At 49.0% G+C, this 20,255-nt stretch overlaps 1 long non-coding RNA gene across 2 annotated transcripts in view; it reads right to left on the reverse strand.

Annotated features, from left to right (window-relative positions):
- Window positions 1-4,238: 4,238 nt before the first annotated feature.
- LOC142740487 (uncharacterized) overlaps window positions 4,239-20,255 on the reverse strand; it is a 20,171-nt gene continuing 4,154 nt past the window's right edge. For both annotated transcript variants that reach the window (XR_012880721.1, XR_012880722.1), the window contains exons 2-3: window positions 5,202-5,353; window positions 4,239-5,102 (exon numbers count right to left, since the gene is read on the reverse strand). This is a non-coding gene — a long non-coding RNA (uncharacterized LOC142740487). The remainder of the gene's footprint in view (window positions 5,103-5,201; window positions 5,354-20,255) is intronic.

Here is a 20,255-nt window from a genome sequence, read left to right on the forward strand (position 1 = left end):
ATTAGTAGACTCCGGGCCTTCACCTTCCCAGAGGGGATTCGCCCATGTAAAGGCCTTGCCAGACAACAGGAAGATGATGAATGCTATTTTCGTCTGGTCTGTAGGGAACAGGTGGGCATGCAATTTAAAGTTAATCTTGCACTGATTGAGGAAGCCTCAACAGGTTTTAGAGTCCCCATCATAGCGGGGTGGAAGTGGCAATTGAATTTCGGCTCTGGAGCTACTGCTGGCTGAAGAGTAGATGGTGTTACAGCTTGTGGACCTGCCAGAGTAGGAACAGGAGGGATGTTCAGGGGACTGGCTATGGTGTTACCCACCTGCAATAGATGATCCTGATGTAATCGGAGGTCTCGTATATCATCTTGCATGACTTAAACCGCTGTCTTGGGTTTGCCAGCGGAGTCCATGGTCTGAGCAAACTGTAATGAGCAGCAGGTTTGTGGACCCACTGGGCTACTCTACCGGATTGGCATAGGGCCACCTCTAAGGATGTTGTTTAAGCAGCCTCCCTGGTCTTCACACTTTAACCCCTCTACAGGGGGTCTTCGCTGCGGGGAGATTGTCAGGTTGCTACCTCTTGAGGCGGAGTAGCTGCTGGTCAAACAGAAGCTAAGCAGAGACAAGCAGATGGTAACTTGGTAGTAGTAGACAGGAACCAGATTGCTGGAAGCAGGCTGGTGCCGGATTACTGGAAGCATGCTGGTGCCAGATTACTGGAAGCAGGCTGGTGTCGGATTGCTGGAAGCAGGCTGGTGCCGGATTGCTGGAAGCAGGCTAGTGCCGGATTACTGGAAGCAGGATGGTTTCGGATTGCTGGAAGCACACTGGTGTTGGATTGCTGGAAGCACGCTGGTGCCGGATTGCTGGAAGCACGCTGGTGCCGGATTGCTGGAAGCACGCTGGTGCTGGATTGCTGAAAGCACGCTAGTGCCAGAATGCTGGAAGCACACTGGTGCTGGATTTCTGGAAGCATGCTGGTGCTGGAAGCACCCAGAGGGCATGGGATACCGACAGGTAACAGACACAGGATACCAATAGGTTACAGACTCAGGATACAGGATAACAATAGCTAACAGACCCAGGATACAGGATACGGAACCTTTGCAGAATAACACCAGGTTTGCCCAACTTTGCTCAGGCACTCGGAAAAGGGGCAGGGTCACTTATAAGGACCAGGGTGTGCAAGGATCAACTGGGGACACTTTTACTGGTGCACATGCTGGCCCTTTAATAACGGGCACAAGGGCACGTGCGCACCCTATGGACACAGTCTGGGAGATGAGCCAGAGATCAGAGCGTCCCTGGGAGGGGAGATGCCGATGAGGATGCACCGTCCGGCGGTCGCGGCTACCGGTAAGAGGGGGTTTCTTGGCGTACAGCGGCTGCAGCTAGAACAGTGTGTTGCTATTTCACAGGGTGTCTCAGTACAGTTCAGGATCTATTATCTATGGTACTAGGACCAAATTAGTAAAGTTAAATGTTATGAAAAGAGAAATCTTCTTTATTAATTTTTACTTGCTTGGCCTCATGCACACGACCGTAATCCTTTTTACAGTCCACAAATTGCGAAGTCGCCCATAGATTTCTATGGCTGGGTCCGTGCCGTAATTGCGGACAAGAATAGGACATGTACTGTATTTTACAGATCATTTCTACGGCCCGGACACACATCCGTAAATATACGGAAAGGTGTCCGTGGCCGAAACAAATTAATGGGTCCTCAATTTCATCCGTAATAGCAGATGAAAATGATGGTCATGTGCATGGGGCTTTATGTACTGCCCTAGTTGAGAATGAATATGGTCAGCTGGCCTCTAATAATTGATGATACTTTTTTTTATTGTTTTACATGGCTTATATAGCACCAACCTATTCTGCAGCACTGTACACAGATTGTAATCACTTACATCAGTCCCTGATCTCAGTAGAGATCACAATCTAGTTTCCCTATCTCAGACATAAACTTGGGTCAATATCATAGCAAGCCAATATACCTATCAGTTTGCTTTTGATGTGCGGGAAGAAACTTGAGCACCTAAAGAAAACCACACAAACTCCAAATAGATGAGCCCCCTGCTCGGATTATAACATAGGACTCCAGTGCTGAAAGGCAACAAGGCGAATCACTGAGCCACTAAGCTACTATATTGTAGTGCAGTGCTGCTCCCCCTTCACTCTCACAGCATAAGGCCGGATTCACACGAGCGTGTGCGTTTTGCGCGCGCAAAAAACGCGGCGTATTGCACGCGTTGTAGGTGCGTGTGTCATCCGTTTATGCTGCGTTTCTGACTTTTTACGTGCGTAAAAAAAACGGAGGCTGGCGTTATGGAGAGGCCAGCCTACAAAAAGGCACCCTTCACAAACACATGCTAGATGTGTGCACATGTTCTCATCGTTTTTGCAGCTTGCAAAATACTTTGGGTACTTTACAGTGTTTACAGGCTTCTTTTCTTTGAGTCAAAATTATGCCGTATACTCCGCTAGGCCGTGTGCTGCTAGCGTGGTTGGTTTCTCGGCGATTTGGCGAGCACTGCCCCATGCTACGGGACCAAACGCGGAGAAGAGGGAGGATTTTGGTTCATCCTCTTGTGGCACAATGCACCTCCAAAGGGCACTTTCATACCCTCTATGATGACCTCACCCAGAGAAATTTAGTTCGTTTTGCCGCATGTCTGTGGCTACGTTTGATATTCTGCTGGAGGAGATTCGTACAGGAATCACCTACCAGGACACAAACATGCGGCGCTGCATTTCCCCAGAGGAGCGACTCCTTGTGACCTTGAGGTATGTGATGTTTTATACAATTACTGCTTACAGGATGGTGTGTGGGTGTCATGTCCTACATAATTTGTTTTTGTTTTTTGTGTTTTTTTCTCACCCATGTAGATTTCTTGCAACAGGAAATAGTTACCATTCCTTACATTTTGAATTTCTTCTGGGAGTGAGCACCATTTCAGGCATTGTGACAGGCACTTGTGTCGTGCTGTGGCAGAGATTAAAGACCACAGTGATGCCGCAGCCCACGGCAGAACACTGGCTTAGTATTTCTGAAGATTTTAGTAGCGGCACCCAATTTCCTCATTGTATTGGTGCCCTAGACGGGAAGCACATTCGTGTGAAGAAGCCCCCCCACTCTGGCTTTCAGATACTATAACTACAAAAAAGTATTTTTCCATCGACTTGTTGGACTTGGCCGACAGTAATTATTGTTTTACAATAGTAGACATTGGGTCGTATGGAAGCTCTGCTGATGCACGCATATTTCGCTCATCCAGAATGGGCCATCGTCTTATGAGCAATCAACTTTCTGTGCCTGTACCGAGCATCCTCCCTGGCTCCAGCGGACCACCAGTCCCATATGTCATCGTTGCAGATGAGGGTTTTGGGCTGACAAGCCATGTAATGCATCCATTTGCAAGAAGGGGCTTGGATGACCGTAGGCGCATCTTCAATTACCGGCTAAGCAGAGCTCGAAGATGTGTTGAATGTGCGTTTGGCATAATGTCAAACAAATGGAGGGTGTTTCTCACAACAATGCAAATGACGCCGCAGAATTTGACCCGTGTCATACAAGCGTGTGTAGTTCTTCATAACTTTACACGCATACATGATGCAAGTTTTGATGCTGAATATATCCTAAGAAATGCAACCACATCAAGCATTGTGTGACAAATTCCACTAGGGGGGGCTCAAACATCTGGTATCCGAGTGCGTGAAATATTTGCTGAATATTTTGACAGCCCTGCAGGAGCACTACGATGGCAGGACGATTCTATGTAAACGGTGGCATAGTTCCGAATATTCTCGAAATAGATCATTAGTGAGCCCAATGTATTTTGTTTTGGGGGGGATTGTAGTATTAGGGACTCGCAATACATGAGGACCCTTGACGTGGGTTGCGAGCTTATATCTTTTGGGGTTTCGTCGTAGTATTTAGCAGGCAAACACGTAATTGTATGTGAAGCACATTGGCAATCCCAATGTTCTCTAATACAATCACAAATGTCCTTTGTGCGTCCAATATGATAGCACAGCACGGCCGCATATAAGTCGATTTTGATTCGAGCAAAACCACAAAAGATTCACTAATACCTCAATTATGGCATGCAACAATATTGGGCCCGGTCCACCGTGTGGAAACGTTACAGATGGACATGATTGGCAAAGATTGTGACCCAAAATAAATTTAGGGAAACACACACACTTTTTAGGTAAAACAAAAGCAGACTTTATGTTGATGCCAAACAAAATCAGTACATAGAACATATGTTAAATGGAAACGAAAACATCGCACCAACATGATGCACATTTGCAACGAAGAAACCCAAACAGGCCTAACTGATAACATCTACTATGATGCAGGCACAGCACTACAATTCATGATATCGATGGGGCGGTGAGTTGTAGCTGCCCATTTCAGCACCACTATGCTGTCCATGGGCCTGCAGAGGATGTTCCTCAACAGCATAGTGGTGCTGATGCTGCGTCTGATAGCCGTGAGATGGGGCCTGTGGAAAGCTTTCCACCGGTCGGCTGTAGCCAGCGAAATGGAGCTCACGCCCCGGCACAGGAACAGGAGACATGCGTGACGGCATTGGGCGGTAGTGATGTTGGCATGGCAAGGGGGTGGCAGGCTGGGATGGGCCAGGTGCATTGAAGGCCACCGACGGCTCCGGCGATCCACGCCAAAGCTCAATTGCGTTGAAGCACTGGCGTGGATTGTTTGGAGGTGTGGCACTTTAAATCAGATAATGGAGGACTGGAGCCACGCCATCCTGTGGTCGGGTACCTTCCGCAGTAACGGGGCTATGGTGCGGCCAAAGGCGTCACAGGCATCCTCGTCTGCGCGGCGCCGCAGGTACTCCAGTACCCTTGTGTCCACTTGTGCACCTGCAGAACCCATGTGGCTGCACCTGCGCCTGGCTGCCGCGGTGGTTTCACGAGGTACGTCCGGTGGCACCTGTGGTTGGCTGGACGCCTGTGGGGCTGGTTCGGGAGCTGTCGGCTCTGGTGTTAATGGCAGCAGGGGATTTTCGCCTTCTGGCGCCTGCGGCTCTTCATGGGCAGGCTCCTCTTCAGTGTCTTGCAGATTGTCACTGCTTCTATAATACAAATGTCGAGTGATTAGTAAAATTTCCACAAGGGACAAACACCCTGTTTGGATTAAATGACATGTGAACACATACATTTCTTAAACGTACAGTATGATTACTTATGGTCGCATCTCCATGATGTCCTTGAGGAACATGAGCTGCTGGGTGTACATGTACTTTCGTTTCACTTCGGCCTCTGGCCCCATATTCCTGGCGGAATTGATCCCGGGTGCTCCTCCACCGGGTCTTCACATCAGCTACTGTACAAAGGATTTAAAAACAAAATGGTCAGTCATGAGGTTACATAACCCAAATCTCCTCTTGTTGGAAACTTTGTCATTGCGTTACACACCAAGATACATTACACAAGCTAAATGATGCTGTGACACACCCTCTACGTTGGGCATTTTGAAAATGTTAATACAAGGACACACTACGGCATGTGTGTTTTACATGACATCTATAAATCAATGTACTTTCTTTCGGTCACGTGTGCTGCCTTCAGCCCATTCCTGGCTGAAGAGTGTCTGCGCGATGTGATCCCATGCTACTTCTTTGCCCGTGCGGTCGTGGTATGCCTCTGCCAACGTCCCACAACTCTGGCCTCTCCTGGACAAGGCAGATGAGTTTCTCCACGTCACAAACCCTAGGCATGGCTGCAGTTCTCCGTGTCCAGCTCAGTATGTGCCAAACAAGTGCAAAGCAACTTCCTGGTTTGTGCTTGTTTGGGCAAGTTTTCAAACTCATTTACATACCCTTAACAAGTCTTCCGTGTGCCATGCGTGATTTTCACGCACCCATTGACTTCAATGGGTGCGTGATGCGCGAAATACGCACAAAGAACGGACATGTCGTGAGTTTTACTCAGCGAACTCCCGCTGCGCAAAAATCACGGACTGTCTGCACGGCCCCATAGACTAATATAGGTCCGTGCGAGACACGTGAAAATCACGCGAGTTGCACGGACGTATATCACGTTCGTCTGAATAAGCCCTAAGTTTCACGAGTCTCTTCACCCACTGTTTAGTATTTACTGTTTTACACTAGAAGACATTTTTGGGGACTGAGCAGATTTCTAAACATTTACAGAGAGCCTTTCAGCAGGAAAAAGGGAACTACAGGCTAAAGGAAGGTGAGGAAGATGCCATATTCCCCTTATAATATATATTACAAAGTTTCAGGTTTTCCCATGTACTAGTGTGTGATATGTAAATAACTTTTATATACAGTTCGGTCCAGAATTATTTGGACAGTAATAAAAGTTTTGGCATTTTAGCTGTTCACCAAAACATAGTGACTATACAGTTATATAATCAATATGGGCTTAAAGCGCAGACTCTCAGTCTTTAACCCCTTCCCCCTGCTTGCATTCTGGGCCCTAATGACCAAGCAATTTTTTACGTTTTTCCATTGTCACATTCGAAGAGCTATAACTTTTTTATTTTTGCGTCGACATAGCTGTATAAGGTCTTGTTTTTTGCGGGACAAGCTGTACTTTTTAATAGCACCATCTTGGGGTACATATAATTTATTCATTAACTTTTATTAACTTTTTTTTGGGGGGATAGAAGAAAACCTGAATTTTCACCACTCTTTTTTTGTGCCCTAAATCTACGTCGTTTACCGTGTGGTATAAATAACACAATAACTTTATTGTTACGATTGCAAAGATACCAAATTTGTATAGATTTTGTATGTTTTACTACTTACACTGTAAAAACACTATTTTTCAAAATTATTTGTTCTTGCGTCTCCATATTTCAAGAGCCATAACTATTTTACTATTCGCCGATGCAGCTGTATGAGGGCTTTTTTTTTGCGGGACGACTTGTAGTTTTTATTGATACCATTTGAGAGTAGATGCGACTTTTTGATCACTTTTTATCACTTTTTTTTAAGTCAGGATTAACAGAAAACAGCTATTTTTCCATTGTTTTTTATTCTATTTTTTACGGCGTTCACTGTGCGGGTTAAATAATGTAACAGCTTTATAGTCGGGGGCGTTACGGATGCGGTGATACCAAATATGTGTAACTTTTTTGCTTCAGTAAAGCAGTTTGTAAGGGGAAAAAGTGGGTTTTTCATTTTATTTTTTTTTCACTTTTTTTTAAATTAACTTTATTCAACTTTTTTTAACTTTTTTACTAGTCCTACTATGAGACTTTAATATGAGATCATCCGATCGCTATTATAATAAACTGCAATACTTTTGTAAATTAACAGCTAGAATGTCAAAGGTCTGCAATGCTGTAATTGCTGCAAATGGAGCATTCTTTGACGAAAGCAAAGTTTGAAGGCGAAAATTATTATTTCAAATAAAAACTATTATTTCTAAACTTGTCAATGTCTTGACTATATTTTCTAGTCATTTTGCAACTCATTTGATAAATATAAGTGTGAGTTTTCATGGAAAACACAAAATTGTCTGGGTGACCCCAAACTTTTGAACGGTAGTGTAGATATATACACTATATGGACAAAAGTATTGGGGCACCTGCACAATATATCAACAGGAGCTTTTATGACGTCCTATTCTAAATTCATAGGCATTAATATGGAGTTGATCCCCCCTTTGCAGCCAAAACATCCCCCACTCCTCTGGGAAGGCTTTCTACAAGATTTTGGAGTGTGTCTGTTTTTGCCCATTCATCCAGATGAGCATTTACGAGGTCAGACACTGATGTTGGAGGAGAGGGTCTGGCTCACAATCTCCATTCATTCTAGTTTATCCCAAATGTGTTGGATGGGGTTGAGGTCAGGGGCCTGTGCGGTTGTAATGACGGGGGTGGGGAGACAGACAAGTGAGCCCTAATCTACCCACCACTCAGTCCCTGCCTACTTGCAACGACCCACCCTAGGCGACGGGGTACAACTGGGCGACGGTCCCTACGCTCAATAAGTGCATGACAAACAAACAGACAAGGGTACACAGAGCTAGGGGGAGAAAGGGGCAGCTGCCCACGGCAACACCGTGAGCAACAAGAGAAGTGAACAAGCCAAGTCAAACCAGGAGAGTATGAGGTACCAAACGCAGAGCAGGAGAGTAGTCAGCAAGCCTGGGTCAATATGAAGCAAGGACAATGGTACAAGAAGCTGCAGCAGGGCCAGGAAACCAAACGAGAAGAATCACAAGCAAAGGAGGAACAGGAAAGGCAGGTATAAATAGACAGAGGGCGGGAGCTAGCTCCGTCTGACCAGGCTGTGATAGGTTCTCCCACTCCTAAGCCTGCCACCCTGAGTGGTGGAAGATGGAGTCAGTCTCACAGACATAGAAGCAGGTGCAGACTGATTATCTATGGGCGTTAACCCCAAAGCTGTGCCTGGCAGATCCTTTACAGTACCCCCCCTTTTATGAGGGGCCACCGGACCCTTTCTAAGTGGACCTGGTTTACTGGGGAAACTAAGGTGAAACCTCCTGAAATAATTAGCAAACCCCAGGAAGCACTGTAACGCCTTCAGGGAGGCAGGTTGGACCCATTCCGCCACAGCCTGGACCTTGGCGGGGTCCATGCGGAATTCATGAGGAGTGAAGATTTGGCCCAAAAATGGTATCTCCTGCACCCCAAAAACACATTTTTCGGTCTTTGCAAACAGTTTGTTTTCTCGAAGGACCTGGAGCACCTTCCTGACATGCTCAATGTGGGAGGACCAGTCCTTGGAAAACACAAGTATGTCATCAAGGTACACTACAAGAAATAACCCCAGGTAGTCTCTTAAAATCTCATTTATGAAATTCTGGAAGACCGCGGGAGCATTACACAACCCAAAGGGCATGACGAGGTATTCGAAATGACCTTCGGGCGTGTTAAACGCAGTCTTCCACTCATCCCCCTCTTTTATGCGGATAAGGTTATACGCCCCCCGTAGATCAAACTTAGAGAACCATTGGGCCCCCTGAACCTGATTAAAGAGATCAGGAATCAGAGGAAGGGGATACTGGTTCCTTACAGTGACCTTATTCAAGCTTCGGTAGTCAATGCATGGCCTAAGACCACCTTCCTTCTTCCCTACGAAGAAGAAGCCAGCACCTACCGGAGAAGAAGAGGGGCGAATGTAACCCTTGGCCAGGCATTCCAGGATATACTCTCTCATGGCTTCACGTTCGGGACAAGAGAGATTAAATATCCTACCCTTAGGGAGCTTAGCTCCTGGTACCAAATTGATTGCGCAATCATATTCTCTATGAGGAGGTAACACTTCGGAGGCCTCCTTAGAGAAAACATCAGCGAAGTCCTGAACAAACTCAGGTAGCGTGTTCACCACCTCAGGGGGAGAAATAGAATTAACAGAAAAACATGACGTCAAGCATTCATTACCCCACTTGGTAAGGTCTCCAGAATTCCAGTCAAACGTGGGATTATGCAACTGCAACCAGGGAAGGCCTAAAACCAAATCGGACGATAATCCCTGCATTAACAGTACAGAGCACTGCTCCAAATGCATGGAGCCAACAAGGAGTTCAAAAACAGGGGTATGCTGTGTAAAATAACCATTAGCAAGAGGAGTGGAGTCGATACCCACTACCGGGACAGGTTTAGGCAAATCAATCAAAGGCATAGCTAGAGACATAGCAAATTCCACAGACATGATATTAGCAGAAGACCCTGAATCCACGAAGGCACTGCCGGTAGCAGACCTACCACCAAAAGAGACCTGAAAGGGAAGCAAGATTTTATTACGTTTCATATTTACGGGAAATACCTGTGCGCCCAAGTGACCTCCCCGATGATCACTTAGGCGCGGAAGTTCTCCGGCTGCATTCTTACGCTTAAGACAGTTGTTCACTTGATGCTTGTCATCCCCACAGTAGAAGCAGAGACCATTCTTCCTGCGGAAATCTCTACGTTGTTGGGGGGACACGGAGGCCCCGAGTTGCATAGGTACCTCCGAGTCTTCCGTGGAAGAACGAAGCAACGGAACCTCGGGAGGCATCATGGGGGAGTCAAAGGAGAAAACACAAAAACGTTCATGTTGTCGTTCCCTGAGACGTCGGTCAAGTCGTACCGCTAAAGCCATAACCTGGTCTAGGGAGTCAGAAGAGGGATAATTAACTAGCAGATCTTTCAGGGCGTTCGACAGACCCAACCTAAACTGGCACCTTAAGGCAGGGTCATTCCACCGAGAAGCTACGCACCACTTCCTAAAGTCAGAGCAATACTCCTCAATAGGTCTCTTACCCTGACGTAAGGTCACCAGCTGACTCACGGCAAAAGCAGTCTTGTCAGTCTTGTGAATCCGAGAGCAGAAAAGAAAAGATCAACGGAGGAAAGTTCAGGGGCGTCAGGAGCCAAGGAGAAGGCCCATTCTTGGGGCCCTTCCTGGAGCCGGGACATAATTATACCCACCCGCTGGCTCTCAGAACCTGAGGAGTGGGGCTTTAAACGAAAATTGAGCCTACAACTCTCCCGAAAGGAGAGAAAAGTCTTCCGGTCCCCTGAGAACCGGTCGGGCAACTTGAGGTGGGGTTCAAGAGGTGAGGTGAGGGGGACTACCATGGTAGCATCAGGCTGGTTGACCCTCTGAGCCAGGGCCTGGACCTGTAGGGAGAGACCCTGCATTTGCTGAGCCAGGGTCTCAAGGGGGTCCATAGTGGTGTCAGGGACCAGGGTAGACTAGGTATGGGCTTGTGATTATGTAATGACGGGGGTGGGGAGACAGACAAGTGAGCCCTAATCTACCCACCACTCAGTCCCTGCCTACTTGCAACGACCCGCCCTAGTCGACGGGGTACAACTGGGCGACGGTCCCCACGCTCAATAAGTGCACGACAGACAAACAGACAAGGGTACACAGAGCTAGGGGGAGAAAGGGGCAGTTGCCCACGGCAACACCGTGAGCAACAAGAGAAGTGAACAAGCCGAGTCAAACCAGGAGTGTACGAGGTACCAAACGCAGAGCAGGAGAGTAGTCAGCAAGCCGGGGTCAATATGAAACAAGGACAATGGTACAAGAAGCTGCAGCAGGGCCAGGAAACCAAACGAGAAGAATCACAAGCAAAGGAGGAACAGGAAAGGCAGGTATAAATAGACAGAGGGCGGGAGCTAGCTCCGTCTGGCTAGGCTGTGATAGGTTCTCCAACTCCTAAGCCTGCCACCCTGAGTGGTGGAAGATGGAGTCAGTCTCACAGACATATAAGCAGGTGCAGACTGATTATCTATGGACGTTAACCCCGAAGCTGTGCCTGGCAGATCCTTTACAGCGGTCCAGTCAAGTTCTTCCACACCAAACTCACCCAACTATGTCTGTTTAAGCCTTGCTTTGTACACTGGGGCACAGTCATGCTGGAACAGAAAAGGGCCTTTCACCCAAAAAATATTTTATTTATGGTAATATTAATTTGTCCAATTACGTTTGAGCCCCTGAAATGAGGAGGCTGTGTAGAAAAATGGTTGCAATTCCTAAACGTTTCACAGGATATTTTTGTTCAACCCCTTGAATTAAACCTGAAAGTCTACACTTCAATTGCATCTCAGTTGTTTCATTTCAAATCCAATGTGGTGGCAGCAGAGCCCAAATCATGAAGATTGTGTCACTGTCCAAATAATTCTGAGACTAAGGGTATGTGCACACGTAGTGACCAAAAACGTCTGAAAATACGGAGCTGTTTTCACGGGAAAACAGCCCCTGATTTTCAGACGTTTTTTGAGCAACTTGCGTTTTTCGCTGCGTTTTTCACGGCGTTTTCTCTGCGTTTTTTACGTCCGTTTTTGGAGCTGTTTTCATTGGAGTCTATGAGAAAATGGCTCCAAAAACGTCCAAAGAAGTGTCCTGCACTTCTTTTGACCAGGCTGTATTTTTACGCGTCGTCGTTTGACAGCTGTCAAACGACGATGCATAAATGACAGGTCGTCTGCACAGTACGTCGGCAAACCCATTCAAATGAATGGGCAGATGTTTGCAGACGTATTGTAGCCCTATTTTCAGACGTAAAACGAGGCATAATACGCCTCGTTTACGTCTGAAAATAGGTCGTGTGAACCCAGCCTGACTGTAGTTGTGCATGTGAAATATAAAAAAAAAAGTAAAGAAAACATTTACGTTACATCAATTAGTGGTGAGGGATAGCGAGCTTCAGATAGGGGGGGAGGCGCCAAACTGAAACTTCGTCACAGATGAAGAAAAGCCTAACTATACCTATGACATTTAATAGCATATATGGGCCAGTTTGTTGATGGCAGTCTCATCTGATCAAATATTCCTCCAATGAGGATAGTTCTGGCACCGACATTAAGATGTAGAATAATCAAATGAGAAGAAATTAAGATGTTTTTAGAATGATGTCAGATTTATCTTTTACAGATCTTCTACAATAATTAACATTTTTTGAACACCCAACACTTTCAGGCTACTTTTAAAATGAACAGACCTAAAACCGAAATAGATGAATCTCCTCTTTCAGATGATGTGTTGTCTTCAAGCTTTTCATAAACACATTCATTAATATTTACTTGTCTTATGAGATTTGTGACCGCTAACCTATAGAATCAGACACAGTTGTCTACACTGAGTTATAACATTATATCCAATACAGAGGGATCAGCAGATGATATATCCCATGATAAACTTCAATGAGCAGAGAAAACTACCAGGATGGTTGGCCTTCAAAACAGCAGCAACAGAATCGGCTACTTTCTCCTCAATCTGGAAAATTAACAGCAAAAAGTCTAATTCCAGTGAAGTTGGTGAAATATCCACTATCCCAATCTCCCCAATCAAATCCCCATAGAATTGACTGGTTTATCTTTAGCAATATTGCACTAGACCCTATGAGAATGTAATGCTTTACTAAAACTATAAAGCAATTGAGATCTAGTGAAATAGCAACACAGGTCATCCACGCCTAAAAAGCCACATCAACTTCTAGTCTTCTCATCATTGACGCTGGAGATTCTGTGCTGAGTTGCATACAACATCCAGAAGAGGCTGGACGCAGCCTGCAGGGCTTAAGGGGAAGCCTCCATGACCTCCCTGGTAGGGAAAGGGTTAATAGGTGAGGGAGAGTTGGGGGGAGAGTTGGAGGGAGTTGGAGGAGGGACAAGGAGGAGTCAGGGGGCCGTTGCTGAGCTTCCCGCTGTTTCGGCATTGAGCCGGAAGCAGCGGGAGGAGTAACACAAGAAAAGACAAGCTCCCCGTTGCCCGCGCTACTCACCATGTCGGAGGCTGTATTATTAGAGCGGCTGCGTGCCGCTGCTGTGCACCACGGTCCCGGATGGCTGGAAGAGACCGTGGCTGCAATAACGAGGATCCCGGACGCCGTTTCGCCGCGTCAGGCCCGGCGTTCGGGGTCTGTTGCAGGAGACAGGCTCCCCTCCCCCGGCACCCTTCCTTGCATTCCTATGGCGGCGGGGGGGGGGGAGTCGGCAACAACCGCTCCTGCTCGGAGCAGGCAGAGAGCGTTGCCGGGGGTGACGGCGACTCAGGCCGGGTCGACCCGTCCCTCCCGGCGGTCCCGACCTCCAGAGCGCCTCAGTCCTGAGGCAGTCCCGCGGACACGGCGTCGCAGAGGGAGCCCGATCACGGACGCTGCAGGCCAGGCTGCTGCGAGGACCGCCCCTTCCCAGGCCCTGCGTCCTGGCAGGAATCCCAAGCCGCGACGGGGTCCGGCGGTAAGCAGGGAGTCGCAGGCCGGGCTCCCTGTCACCCCTCCCCCATCGGATGGAAGATTTGGAGGACAAGGTACGGCCGCCCCGCCTGGTGATGTTCCGGCCAGGGGGCAGGCTTTTTCAGGATCATCAAGACGGACGCCTAGATCTGCAGCGACGTCGAGGCAACAGGTCCAGTCGGAAGTCTGGGTTCCAGCGGTCGGGCGGCAGGTTGCCGGCCCATCGGTCAGCGCTTCATCATCTCCGTTCCGAAGATGTCGGTGGGATGGCCAGTCGTCTGCGAGAGAAGAGCTGGAGGAAGGTGAACTGGATGCGTATCGTCGAGGTCAGGATGGTCCGGCTGACGGGAACTCAGCGCCTGTGCAGCCCGGTGAGTGTATAACTCCATCATTGCCATATCCAGCGATTTTTATGTCGGGTGTCGGCGGGGGGGCTGCTAGCGTCGCATCGGTGGCCGGTAGTGGCTCGGGCGGGTGCGATGGCGCGGGTCTGGCAGACTTAGTGGGTTGCTTGAGAGAGCTGGTCGGCGCCTAGATAGGGCGGCAGCGCCGGTAGTCACGGAAGTGTTCCCGGCGGTAGTTTGGGAAGGCCCCAGGGACATGGGATTGTTACAGGAGCGGCCCGTGACGGCGGTTAGAGAGGCGGTCGCGGTGTCGGTACAGACCGAGGCACAAAAAGATGGCGATCGCGTGCGTATTGATGATCGTGCTCGTGGGGAGGTATATGTTTGTTTCGAAGGTCCGTTGGGGGCGCATTTAAAGCAGGAGGTGCGTGAGCGGATCTGGAAGGACGAATATGTTGAGATTTTTTCTCTCTTGCCGCTCGCTAAATTTAATTTGGATAAGAGCAAGCGGGACGAGAGTAAAAAGGACGAGGAGGAACGGCGGCGGTATAGGCTTATCCCGCAGACGTTCGTTAATTGGTCGCAGGCGTTCGCCATATTAGCCAGTGTAATAGGGGAAAAGGCGCCGGAAAATTGTTCGGCGTTGTTTTGTTATTTTGATGCCATTGGGGAAGCTCATAGGGCGTATGGGGGTCAGGCGTGGCTGCGATACGATGAGCAATTCCGTCAGCGGAAAGCGGTACGGTCGGCGATTCGGTGGGACCAGAAGGATATTGCTCTCTGGTTACGGGTTACGGCTCCGGTTAGACAGTCCTTTCCCGGGAGCGCCGGCCAAGGAGGTCAGTCTAGTCAGGTTGGACAAGGCGGCGGGGGAAAGGCGGGTTTTTGCTGGCAATTTAATGAAGGCCAGTGTAAGTTCGGGGCCACGTGCAAGTTCAAGCACGTGTGTTCCGAGTGTAATGGTGCATCACACGGGGCGGCAAAATGTCTGCGAAAAAAGAGGTCAGGGAGCCAGTCCTCCGCGGCTGGTCAAGGGGGTGTCACCGGTGAGGGTGGAAAAAATGGCCCCTTATCTAAATGAGTATCCGGATAGGGCGGCGGCTAAGTTGCTTTACGAGGGGTTTTGTGTTGGTTTTGTTATTCCTCCGCCTCCTTATGAGGTTCCGGTTACGCGGAGGAATTTAAAGTCGGCTTACTTGCATGCCAAGGTCGTGTCGGAAAAATTGTTAAAAGAAGTTTCGTTGGGTCGCATGTCGGGGCCTTTTGTTGATTCGCCAGTAAAAGATTTAGTTGTGTCCCCGTTGGGTATTGTTCCTAAGCGCGAGCCCGGAAAATTTCGTTTGATTCAACACTTATCGTATCCCAAGGGTTCGTCGGTAAATGACGGGATTGATCACGAGTTGTGCTCCGTAGTCTATACCTCATTCGATAAGGCGGTGGGTTTAGTGCGGGCTGCGGGTCCAGGCGCGCTGCTAGCAAAAACCGACATCGAGGCGGCGTTCAGGTTGTTGCCAGTTCATCCAGACAGCCAACGGCTGTTGGGTTGTTTTTGGAATGGGGCTTTTTACGTGGATCGGTGCCTTCCAATGGGGTGTTCCCTTTCTTGTGCATACTTCGAGGCTTTTAGTAGCTTCGTGGAGTGGGTAACGAGGGGAGTATCCGGGGTCGACTCGTTGATCCATTACTTAGATGATTTCTTGTGCGTTGGCCCGGGGGGTTCGCCGGTTTGCGGTAATTTGCTTTATGCACTACAGAAGGTGGCGAGGGATTTTGGGATCCCTTTGGCGCCAGAAAAAACAGAGGGCCTGGTAGCGACGATTTGTTTTTTGGGAATTGAAATAGATTCGGTGGCAATGGAGTGTCGTCTCCCTGCGGATAAGCTGGGTGCTTTGAGGCTGGAGGTACGGCGGGCTGGTAGACTGAAGAAAATGACGCTGCGGGAGCTTCAGTCGCTGCTGGGGAAGTTGAATTTCGCCTGCCGGATTATGCCAATGGGGAGGGTGTTTGGTAGACGGTTGGCGGAGGCAACGGCGGGAGTGCGTGCGCCGCATCATTTTGTTCGGCTCAAGGAGGAGCATCGAGCTGATCTTCAGGTTTGGGATGACTTCTTGGGCCAGTACAATGGTCGCTCGCTGTGGATGGCCCCAGCGCAGGATACGAGTGATTTGAATATTTTTACGGATGCGGCTGGGGCGGGCGGTTTTGGAGCTTACGGGGGAGGTCCGTGGTGCGCAGGTCAATGGCCGGCTAGTTGGGTGTCCAGTGGACTCACGCGGAATCTGGCCCTGCTCGAGCTGTTCCCCATCGTGGTGGCGGCGACCATTTGGGGGGACAGGCTCAGGGATAAGAAGGTTCGTTTTTTCTGCGACAACATGGGGGTGGTGCTGGCCATTAATAACATCACGGCGTCCTCTCCTCCGGTAGTTCAATTGTTGCGACATTTAGTGTTGGTGTGTTTGTCGTTGAACGCGTGGGTGGTGGCGGTGCATGTGCCGGGAGTACGGAATTGTATCGCTGATGCTCTTTCTCGCTCGCAGTGGGATCGGTTTCGGCAATTGGCACCGGGAGCGGAACGTCTCGGTTTGGCTTGTCCGGAACATCTTTGGGATCTGGTCTCGGTCCCGTGGAACAACTGGTAAAAAGGTCTTTGGCGCGCACGACGTGGAGTGCTTATTCTGCTTGTTGGAGGCAGTGGGAGGAGTGGGTAAGAGAGTTGGGTGACGTCAATACGGATAGAGACAGGTTGGTGGCACTTTTGTACTGGTTAGGGGACGCCTGGGAGGCGGGGTTTTCGGTGGCAAAGGTGAACCGGTTCATATCTGCGGTGGCGTTTGGTTTTAAGTTGCGAGGCTTTCAGGATGTATCTAAGGAATTTCTGGGGTTACAGGCTTTGAAGGGGTTGCGCCGAGGTAGGGTGGAGGCGGATAGTAGAAGGCCTGTGTCGTTTGCTTTGCTTAGCTCGTTGGGCGGTTCATTAGCATCGGTCTGTCGTTCTTCAGACGAAATGGATTTGTTTCGGTTAGCTTTTTCGTTAGCGTTCTTTGGGGCATTTAGAATAGGTGAGTTGGTGTCGCCAAGTACCAAACAGGCAGGGGGGCTGAGATCTGGGGAGGTGAGCCTATTCGCAGATCGGCTGGAGGTATAGTTGCGTCGGTCAAAAACTGACCAATTAGGGAAGGGTAAGCTGTTGTTCGCCCTCCCGGGGTCGGTTATGTGCCCAGTAGAGTGCATGCAGGGTTTTAAGCCGCAAGCGGGGTCTCCAGATTTGCCTTTGTTACGTCATGTGGACGGGTCGTTTTTGTCCAGGTTTCAGTTTGGAGCTGTATTTAAAAAATGTCTGACGGCGGTTGGTGTCGCGGCGGGCTCATATTCATCTCATTCCTTCAGGATTGGCGCAGCAACTGAAGCGGGGCTGGGGGTTGGATGATGAAGGGGTGCGGCGCATTGGTCGTTGGGAGTCCAACAGATTTAAGTCCTATGTCCGCCCCCATTTGTTATGAGGTTTGTTGTTAACGCTTAAGAAATGTTTTATATGGTGGTGTCTAATTGTTTTTCCGTTTCAGATTCGCCTCCGTGTTTGGTGTGGTTGCTGGGTCATTCTTACGTGCACTGGGGGGCTTTGAGGGCGGACGTCCGCCCGGACGGTCGCCAGTTGCGCATTCCGCGACAAGATGCGGTTGTGCATTGGCTGGGATTTAGAGGTATGTCATGGAGCAGGGTGTTGGCGGAATTCCAGACATATGCCCGGCTTGATAGGGTTCTGGAGGTCTTAGTGTTGCACGTGGGTGGGAATGACTTAGGAGTCCGCCCCTTTCGTGAGTTGGTGCGGGATATCAAACACGATATGTTGTGTTTGTGGGTTTCTTATCCCAAGTTGGTGATAGTGTGGTCGGACATAGTCCCAAGGAAACACTGGCGGTTGGCTAGGTCAGTGGAGAGAGTCAATAAGGCTCGCATTAAAGTTAATCGGGCGGTGTCCCGTTTTGTAGCAAAAAACGGGGGCATTTGTGTGCGGCACAGGGATTTGGAGTCAGGAGTGGGGAACTTCTGGAGGAGTGATGGGGTTCATTTGACCGAGGTTGGCATTGATCTTTGGAGCTTGGCGATAGCAGAAGGAATAGAAAGGGCGGTGGTGTTGTGGCGGAACTCACAGGCTTAAGGTGGTCAAGGCCTGTTTCGCTGTGGCGGGGGGAGTCCTTGAGGCCAGTCAGTACAAAATGGTGGGGGGGTCGCATCGGGGGTATGCGTCCCCCAAAAAAGGTACATGGTTGAAGACTTCATCGGGTGTTATCCCTTTGAAGTGGTCTTCTGGTGGAAGGTATATCACTTGAAGGCTTCATCGGGTGTTATCCCTTTGAAGTGGACTTCTAGTGGTCGGTATATCACTTGAGGGCTTCATCGGGTGTTATCCCTTTGAAGTGGACTTCTAGTGGTTGGAGCCATCTGCAGAGGTGAACGGTGCTTCCGAGCTGGTTTACGGCTGGAGGTAATTGGTGGTTTGCAGATGGCTAACTCGGTGTGTTCTTAAAAAAGGAATATCTGAAAGGGGCTTCAAGGACTTCCTCTGCTCGGGTTAATGTTAACGTTAAAATTGTTATTAGGAGGAATTCTCTGGTGGATTCCTAACTAGTTATCCGAATGTTTCGGATTTTAATTGTTTTTATAAAACTGTGAAATTAATAAACGGCTGCTGTGGCCATTTCACATCCAACCTCGGTGTCACGTGTCTTTCCTAAAGGTGGGGGTGGAGGGATAGGATGGGTAAGGGAAGGTTTATTAACACACGACTCTACTTAGGCAGGTCAAGAAGAGGCTGGACGCAGCCTGCAGGGCTTAAGGGGAAGCCTCCATGACCTCCCTGGTAGGGAAAGGGTTAATAGGTGAGGGAGAGTTGGGGGGAGAGTTGGAGGGAGTTGGAGGAGGGACAAGGAGGAGTCAGGGGGCCGTTGCTGAGCTTCCCGCTGTTTCGGCATTGAGCCGGAAGCAGCGGGACGAGTAACACAAGAAAAGACAAGCTCCCACACTCCCGCCCTTGGTTTGTTACCCCTGTGGGTCTTTATGTACGTCCGTCTATGAGTGTTGTGTTATATTTGTGTGCTTATTTAACATGTTTTTTCCTTTTTCCGGAGTAGGTTCTGTTGTCATGGCAGCTGGCGGGGAGAGTCCTTGAGGCCAGTCAGTACAAAATGGTGGGGGGGTCGCATCGGGGGTATGCGTCCCCCAAAAAAGGTACATGGTTGAAGACTTCATCGGGTGTTATCCCTTTGAAGTGGTCTTCTGGTGGAAGGTATATCACTTGAAGGCTTCATCGGGTGTTATCCCTTTGAAGTGGACTTCTAGTGGTCGGTATATCACTTGAGGGCTTCATCGGGTGTTATCCCTTTGAAGTGGACTTCTAGTGGTTGGAGCCATCTGCAGAGGTGAACGGTGCTTCCGAGCTGGTTTACGGCTGGAGGTAATTGGTGGTTTGCAGATGGCTAACTCGGTGTGTTCTTAAAAAAGGAATATCTGAAAGGGGCTTCAAGGACTTCCTCTGCTCGGGTTAATGTTAACGTTAAAATTGTTATTAGGAGGAATTCTCTGGTGGATTCCTAACTAGTTATCCGAATGTTTCGGATTTTAATTGTTTTTATAAAACTGTGAAATTAATAAACGGCTGCTGTGGCCATTTCACATCCAACCTCGGTGTCACGTGTCTTTCCTAAAGGTGGGGGTGGAGGGATAGGATGGGTAAGGGAAGGTTTATTAACACACGACTCTACTTAGGCAGGTCAAGAAGAGGCTGGACGCAGCCTGCAGGGCTTAAGGGGAAGCCTCCATGACCTCCCTGGTAGGGAAAGGGTTAATAGGTGAGGGAGAGTTGGGGGGAGAGTTGGAGGGAGTTGGAGGAGGGACAAGGAGGAGTCAGGGGGCCGTTGCTGAGCTTCCCGCTGTTTCGGCATTGAGCCGGAAGCAGCGGGACGAGTAACACAAGAAAAGACAAGCTCCCACACTCCCGCCCTTGGTTTGTTACCCCTGTGGGTCTTTATGTACGTCCGTCTATGAGTGTTGTGTTATATTTGTGTGCTTATTTAACATGTTTTTTCCTTTTTCCGGAGTAGGTTCTGTTGTCATGGCAGCTGGCGGGGAGAGTCCTTGAGGCCAGTCAGTACAAAATGGTGGGGGGGTCGCATCGGGGGTATGCGTCCCCCAAAAAAGGTACATGGTTGAAGACTT

Source organism: Rhinoderma darwinii, chromosome 2 (assembly GCF_050947455.1).
Source record: "Rhinoderma darwinii isolate aRhiDar2 chromosome 2, aRhiDar2.hap1, whole genome shotgun sequence".
In the NCBI taxonomy this organism is placed as follows: domain Eukaryota; kingdom Metazoa; phylum Chordata; class Amphibia; order Anura; family Rhinodermatidae; genus Rhinoderma; species Rhinoderma darwinii.